Source organism: Amblyraja radiata, chromosome 1, assembly GCF_010909765.2.
Source record: "Amblyraja radiata isolate CabotCenter1 chromosome 1, sAmbRad1.1.pri, whole genome shotgun sequence".
In the NCBI taxonomy this organism is placed as follows: domain Eukaryota; kingdom Metazoa; phylum Chordata; class Chondrichthyes; order Rajiformes; family Rajidae; genus Amblyraja; species Amblyraja radiata.
Window position 1 is genome coordinate 43,310,105 of NC_045956.1, and position 7,365 is coordinate 43,317,469.

Sequence of the window (7,365 nt, forward strand, 5' to 3'; positions counted from 1 at the left end):
GAGTCACTTGCAATCTGTTTCTATCGCGGTTCACAGACTCGCCAAGCACCTGCCACTTTTGTGGGATGGAAGAGTCTGTGTGCCACGTGTACATGGAGGGGTGGAAGATTGCAACCTTCACGTGGTCCACCCTGTTTCGACTAATGCAATCAAACCGGTGTGCACAAACAAATAAGATCAAATAGAGCAAGTTGGCCTGCAACTTTAGGCTGTACACGCCATACGCAAGAAGAAGAAGTGTCTATGGAGTGTGTGAGGTTGCAGTCCCTGTTCCATTATTTAAAGGGGCTGCTCCTTGCCATCTTCGGACACCCTGTACATAGGGGAGAGGGTGGGGCCATGGATGTCCTGGTTGGGTTGCTCCTGGGCCTCGCCAAGCTGGTCCTCCGCGAGTCACGGGACCAGGCGGAAGAGGGCTCTGCCCGGGCCGGCCCCGTGACTCGGGGTTATGTCTATTTCCGTGGTTATGTCTATACACGGGTGGTGTTAGAGAGGGACTGCGCACTGTTCATGGGTGCCCTGGGGAACTTCTGGGACCTCTGGGGGGGGGGGGGGGGGGGTTGAATGCATCCTTAACAAGGATTGTAACATAGTTGTACAGTAGTTTAGTATATTTGGTTGTCTTGTATTACGGTGGTGGGTTCTGTTTTGTTTTATTGTATTTTAAATATTATTTTTAATAATTGAATACATTTTTGATAAGAAAAGTAAAAAAAAGAAAAAAGAAAAAAAACTGTAGTCATTGAACAGCAGCGTGAAGTGGTCCAGTGCAAAGGGGAGAGGTAAATTTGCATCCCCTCTGGTCCTATTATGGCAGTAAGCAAATTGTAGTGGGTCCAGGTTTTGACTAAGGCAGGAGTTGATTTGCCGCCCTTGGTCAATAGTAATTGAGGCATGTTTCGTTATTTTTCTTGGACACCTGATTTATTTATATCCTTTTAAAACAGTTAGGATCCTCGGACCTTAGTAATGAGAGACGAAGATGTCTGCAAAAACTCCAGCCAGTTGGTCTGTGCCGCAGGTTTTCATAATGTGTCCAGGACTCATGATCGGTATTTACTCACCAAGCACTAATTACACCTACTATAATGTCATTGTTAGTGCTTTACATTCTTTACATCCACAGTAACACAGCATGTTCAGAAAAAAAGACCAAAGTAGTGTTCCTTTTAAATGAGAAAATTAGCAATCTGAAATAAATGTTTAATCCTTGGTGATATATTGTGATTCATCATAAAGTAATACTAATGATCTTTTACGACATTGATGAATGGTTCAATATGTGTAACAAACCTATTAGAATTGCTTTTAATGCCTTCATTTTTCTGAAAAGACCCTTGGGAAAAAGCTCCAATTGCAACATTTTTGTCCAGAACATAATTAATATGCTTCGACTGGAAAAATGCAAGCCTCAGTAAACATGAATGTGGAAACCCAAGTAGGAGACTGTTTAAAGAAGCCAAAGGGAAAATTCTCCAGGACATACTGCTGGAGAAGGGTCTCGACCCGAGGCGTCACCCATTCCTTCTCTCCAGAGATGCTGCCTGTCCAACTGAGTTAAGGGCCTGTCCCACTGTACGAGGTAATTCAAGAGTCTCCCGAGTTTTCCCCTGATTCGAACTCGGAAAATGTCCGTAGCGGGTCTGTATGAGTTTGTGGATGTCTCCTAGTGGCTCGTACGAGTAAAAAGTAACAATTTTTTTCATCACGAGTACTTTTTTATTCGTGGACATTTTTCACAGTGTTGAAAAAACATCACGAGTTTACCGTATTTCCCGAGTACCTACCGTTACTCGTACAAGCCGCTACGGGACATTCACGAACTCCTAGGGACTCGCTACGGACAATCTCCGAGTTCAAATCGGGGGAAACTCGGGAGAACTCTTGATTTACCTCGTACAGTGGGACAGGACCTTTATTCCAGTTTTTTGTGTCTATCTATATTAATTTTATCCAGGTGCCATCGCAACAACCTGGAACTCAATGCTCTTAAGACAGTGGAATTGACTGTAGACTTTAGGAGAGCTCCCCCTCTCCTCACCACACTCACCATCAACAACACCACAGTCACCTGTGGAGTCTTTTAAGTTCCTGGAAACCATCATCTCCAAGGACCTTAAATGGGGGGCCACCATCGACTGCACAGTCAAAATGGCACAACAGAGGATGTACTTACTGGGGCAGCTGAGGAAGCACAATCTGCCACAGGCAATGAGGGTCCAATTTTATACGGCCATCCTAGAGTCTGTCCTCACCTTCTCTATCATGGTCTAGTTAGGCTCAGCCACCAAGCACGTCACCTGGAGGCTGCAGCGAATCGTTCGATCAGCGGAGATTGGTTGCAACCTTCCCTCCATTGACGAACTGTACACTGCCAGGGCCAGGAAGTGGGCGGGTAAGATCAGCTCTGACCCCTCTCACCGTGGCCACAATTTCTTTGAATCACTTCCCTCTGGAAGGCGACTCCAGACTGTCAAAACTGCCGCAGCCAGACATAAAACAATTTTTTTTTTCCATGAGTAGCAGCTCTACTCAATAACCAAAAATTTGTAGCCTCGATTTGCACTGGTATTTTATTTGATTCACATGTTTAATTAATAATGTTTTATTATTAATGTTTAATGTTTTATGTGTCATTCCTAACTGTCATTGTATGTCATGTTGTCACTGGTGGGCAGAGCACCAAGGCAAATACTTTGTATGTGGATACTTGGCCAATAAACCTATTCATTCATTCGTTCATTCATTCATTCATGCTCATCTAGTTTAGGGATTAAGGTCAATTCGAACCACCGCTGATTTCACACTTTGCTCTGATTTACGGTAGGTCATCTTATGCGGGCATTTGGCAGGTGATAGTATTTCATCAAAATACTGAATGTGGTGGCAGGAACTGAGAGTTTTGTTGGGGGGAAGTGGGAGGAGGAGATTCTTTTAGCAAGAGGAAAGTGTCCACCATTTTAACACACCCCTTACACCATTTCCAGCAATAGAAATGGATTTAAACTGTGGATGAAACAATTGCAAGTAGACCATTGAATAAGGCTAAAATTGAATAAATATAAGGACTATACATCAACAGGGAAGCTGAATTGGAAGTGTTCAGGAATAAATAACTTCCTATTATATGGCACCTTTTGACAGTGAGATGTCTGGAGGTGCTTTCTCAAGTAAAGTTTGACCTTAAACCACCAAATCTCCTCATATTCCGCTTGGGTAATTTACAACCCGATGGTAGGAACATTGAATTCTTCAATTTTAGGCAACCTCTAACCACTTCCCCCTCCATCGTTCTTTTCTCCCCAACACTCTCTTCCCCCCCCTTCCCTCCCTTGGGACCCATGTGGATTCCACCTATGTCTCCCCTCCATCCAGCCTGCTAATTTCCTCCTCCTGGCTTCACAATCCGCTACTCTTCAAACCTGTCTCACAACTATTGTTCTTACAATTGGCTTTTTATCCCCATTTATCTGTCTGTCAAAAAATCCCCTTTGCCTGTGCATCTTATGACCTCCCATAGTTTATCCAGCCTCTCCCATTTTCCAGCTTTCTTCTCCTCCCACCCCTCTAGAAATGAGTCTGAAGAAGGGTCTCAACTTGAAATGCCACCTATTCACGTTCTCCAGAGAGGTTGCTTGACCAGTTGCATTGCTCCAGCACTTTGAAGTAATTATTAGGACAGCTAAGATATACACAAAAAGCTGGAGTAATTCAGCAGAGATGCTGTCTAACCCACTGATTTACTCCAGCTTTTTGTGTCTATCTTTGGATTAAACCAGCATCTGCAGTTCCTTCTTACATATTAGGACAGCTAATTGGAAGCTTATTCAAAGAACAAGTCCAGCATTTGGGAATGAGGCATTTGAAGTTAAGGCCAGCAATGGAACGGTTGGAAATCGGATTTGCTGTTCAGGTCTCTCCTGGTGGTGGAGACAGATTTTCTTTCCCCAGGGATTGTTTCTCATTCGGATCTTCCGGTTGATTTCCACATTCCTTTACTATTCCTCTTCCATGAGTGACTGTATAGTTTCCTTTTAACAATGCTTATGTTTGTCGTCTGAATGCTTTTTTTAATTTATTTTTTTAAATAATATTTTTATTAGAAGCATATACATAGAAACATAGAAACATAGAAACTGGGTGCAGGAGGAGGCCATTCGGCCCTCTGAGCCAGCACCGCCATTCATTGTGATCATGGCTGATCGTCCCCTATCAATAACCTGTGCCTGCCTTCTCCCCATATCCCTTGACTCCACTAGCCCATAGAGCTCTATCTAACTCTCTCATAAATCCATCCAGTGACTTGGCCTCCACTGCCCTCTGTGGCAGGGAATTCCATAAATTCACAACTCTCTGGGTGAAAAGGTTTTTTCTCACCTCAGTCTTAAATGACCTCCCCTTTATTCTAAGACAGTGGCTCCTGGGTCTGGACTCGCCCAACATTGGGAAATTTTTTCTTGCATCTAGCTTGTCCAGTCCTTTTATAATTTTATATGTTTCTATAAGATCCCCCTCATCCTTCTAAACTCCAGTGAATACAAGCCTAGTCTTTTCAATCTTTCCTCAAATGACAGTCCCGCCATCCCAGGGATCAATCTCGTGAACCTACGCTGCATTGCTTCAATCACAAGGATGTCCTTCCTCAAATTAGGAGACCAAAAATGTACACAATACTCCAGATGTGGTCTCACCAGAGCCCTATACAACTGCAGAAGAACCTCTTTACTCCTATACTGAAATCCTCTTGTTATGAAGGCCAACATTCCATTAGCTTTCTTCACTGCCTGCTGTACCTGCAAGCCAACTTTCAGTGACCGGTGTACAAGGATGCCCAGGTCTCGCTGCACCTCCCCCTGACCTAACCTAACCCCATTGAGAAAATAAGCTGCCCCCTTGTTTTTGCCGCCAAAGTGGATAACCTCACATTTATCTATATTATACTGCATCTGCCATGCATCTGCCCACTCACTCAACCTGTCCAGGTCACCCTGCAACCTCCTAACATCCTCTTCACAGATCACACTGCCACCCAGCTTTGTGTCATCCGCAAACTTGCTAGTGTTGCTCCTAATTCCCTCTTCAAAATCATAATTATATATGGTAAACCGTTGCGGCCCCAACACCGAGCCTTGCGGCACTCCATTCGCCACTGCCTGCCATTCTGAAAAGGACCCGTTCACTCCTACTCTTTGCTTCCGGTCTGCCAACCAATTTTCTATCCATGTCAACACCCTACCCCCAATACCATGCGCTCTAATTTTAGTCACCAGTCTCCCGTGCGGGACCTTATCAAAGGCTTTCTGAAAGTCTAGATACAATACATATCATATACATGTCATAATCAAAACACATTTTTGTTTATCAATTACATATTGTTAATAGTTGGGTTCCCAGCTATCAAAATAGTTGCGGTCCTCCTTTATCAATTACATATTAACACAGCTTCTATTTGTTTATTTTTTTTTATAGATAGTAAGAAAGGATAGTAAAAAAAATAAAATAAATTACCAATAATACAACTTTGGAGATAGGTCCTTAGAAGCTTTTTTTGATGACAGCCTTTGATTCCTGAACAAGTATCTGTAATAGCTTATCTTTTATTTTGCAATCTGGGTTGTGTTTCTTGCCACACAACAGCAGCTCTGTACTCCCATTCCCATTTCAAGACTCCAAGTGATATAAGAACATAAGCACTATCGATTTTATGACACAGAAGCTGAAAGTATATTGAATTTATAACCAAGAACTCCATTCAACCTATTCTTGACAGGGAATTACAGGGAAATTTGCTATCTTACATATTTGTATTGCCGTGCACATGCAATCTTTCCAAGAATAGGATGTATGATAGTTGAATTATGTGTAGGCATGTACTCCTGTGTGTTACTGCCACACACTCCCCAGGTTATGCTTGTAATATGAAAATTGTGAAATAAATTTCAAGTGAAAAAGTTGACAGAAGTGAGGATGCTTTACTTGAAGTTGGAAAGAGTACAGAGAAGATTTACGAGGATGTTGCCTGGACTAGAGGGTCTGAGCTATAGGGAGAGGTTAAGTATGCTGGGACTCTATTCCTTGGAGCACAGGAGGATGAGGAGTGATCTTATAGAGGTGTATCAAATCATGAGAGGAATAGATCGGTTAGATGCACAGAGTCTCTTGCCTAGAGTAGGTGAATCGAGGACCAGAGGACATAGGTTTAAGGTGAAGTGGAGAAGACTTAATAGGAATCTGAGGGACAACATTTTCACACAAAGGGTGGTGGGTGTACGGAACAAACTGCCAGGTTAGTAGTTGAGGCAGGAACTATACAACTGTTTACAAAACAATTAGACAGGTACATGGATAGGTAAACAAAAGTGCTGGAGAAACTCAGCGGGTGCAGCAGCATCTATGGAGCAAAGGAAATAGGCAACGTTTTGGGCCGAAACGTTACTTATTTCCTCCGCTCCATAGATGCTGCTGCACCCGCTGAGTTTCTCCAGCACTTTTGTTTACCTTCAATTTTCCAGCATCTGCAGTTCCTTCTTAAACAGGTATATGGATAGGTCAGGTTTGGAGGGATATGGACCAAATGCAGGCAGGTGGGACTAGTGTAGCTGGGACATGTTGGCTGGTGTGGGAAAGTTGGGATGAATGTCCTGTTTCCATGCTGTATCACTCTATGACTAAGTGAGCAACTCTAGATGACATAGAGCAACCGATAGATTAATGGTTTTCCTGTCCTCTAACCTAGAATATTTTTCAAACTAGGGAGCCAAATTAGACTATAACAATCTTCGGGCTACAGTAATCTTGTGTCAGCTTCTTGTGTCAAAGCCTCTTGTACATTTTTGGATTGCAGGTTACATCACACCTCAATGGGAATCTGAAGCTGAGGTCCAATGTTAGACAATAGACAATAGACAATAGGTGCAGGAGTAGGCCATTTGGCCCTTCGAGCCAGCACCGCCATTCAATGTGATCATGGCTGATCATCTCCAATCAGTACCCTTGTCCTGCCTTCTCCCCATATACCCTGACTCCGCTGATGACTGATAGAAAAGATGTTGGATGGAAAGAGTGCAGGACGTGTCGCAACTTACAGGTAACTAAGGCATGTGCAGTTTCTTCAACACTATTCAGGCCACCGATGTTCCATTGAAAATCCCACCCCACTGAGAACCAAAGATAAAGAAAGACAAATTTACGATGATTAAAGAGGCAGTCAGCAACCCAATTCAAGAAATACTTTAAAGAACTGCTAACTGCGATTCCATATTTAACATGTGTGTGCTTTAATTCCATCCCATGTTAATTCATCAGAAGCATCCTTGGCTGAATAAAGGTCAGATAGGCCATATGCCAACTAAAGGATGGAAGAGC

At 43.1% G+C, this 7,365-nt stretch overlaps 1 long non-coding RNA gene across 1 annotated transcript; it reads right to left on the reverse strand.

The window, feature by feature from the left end:
- Positions 1–933: 933 nt before the first annotated feature.
- Positions 934–5,886, reverse strand: LOC116971444. The gene is made up of 3 exons (XR_004411501.1): positions 5,875–5,886; positions 3,990–3,993; positions 934–995 (listed from the first exon to the last, which is right to left on the reverse strand). It is a non-coding gene; the product is annotated as an uncharacterized LOC116971444 (long non-coding RNA).
- Between the last annotated feature and the right edge of the window lie 1,479 nt (positions 5,887–7,365).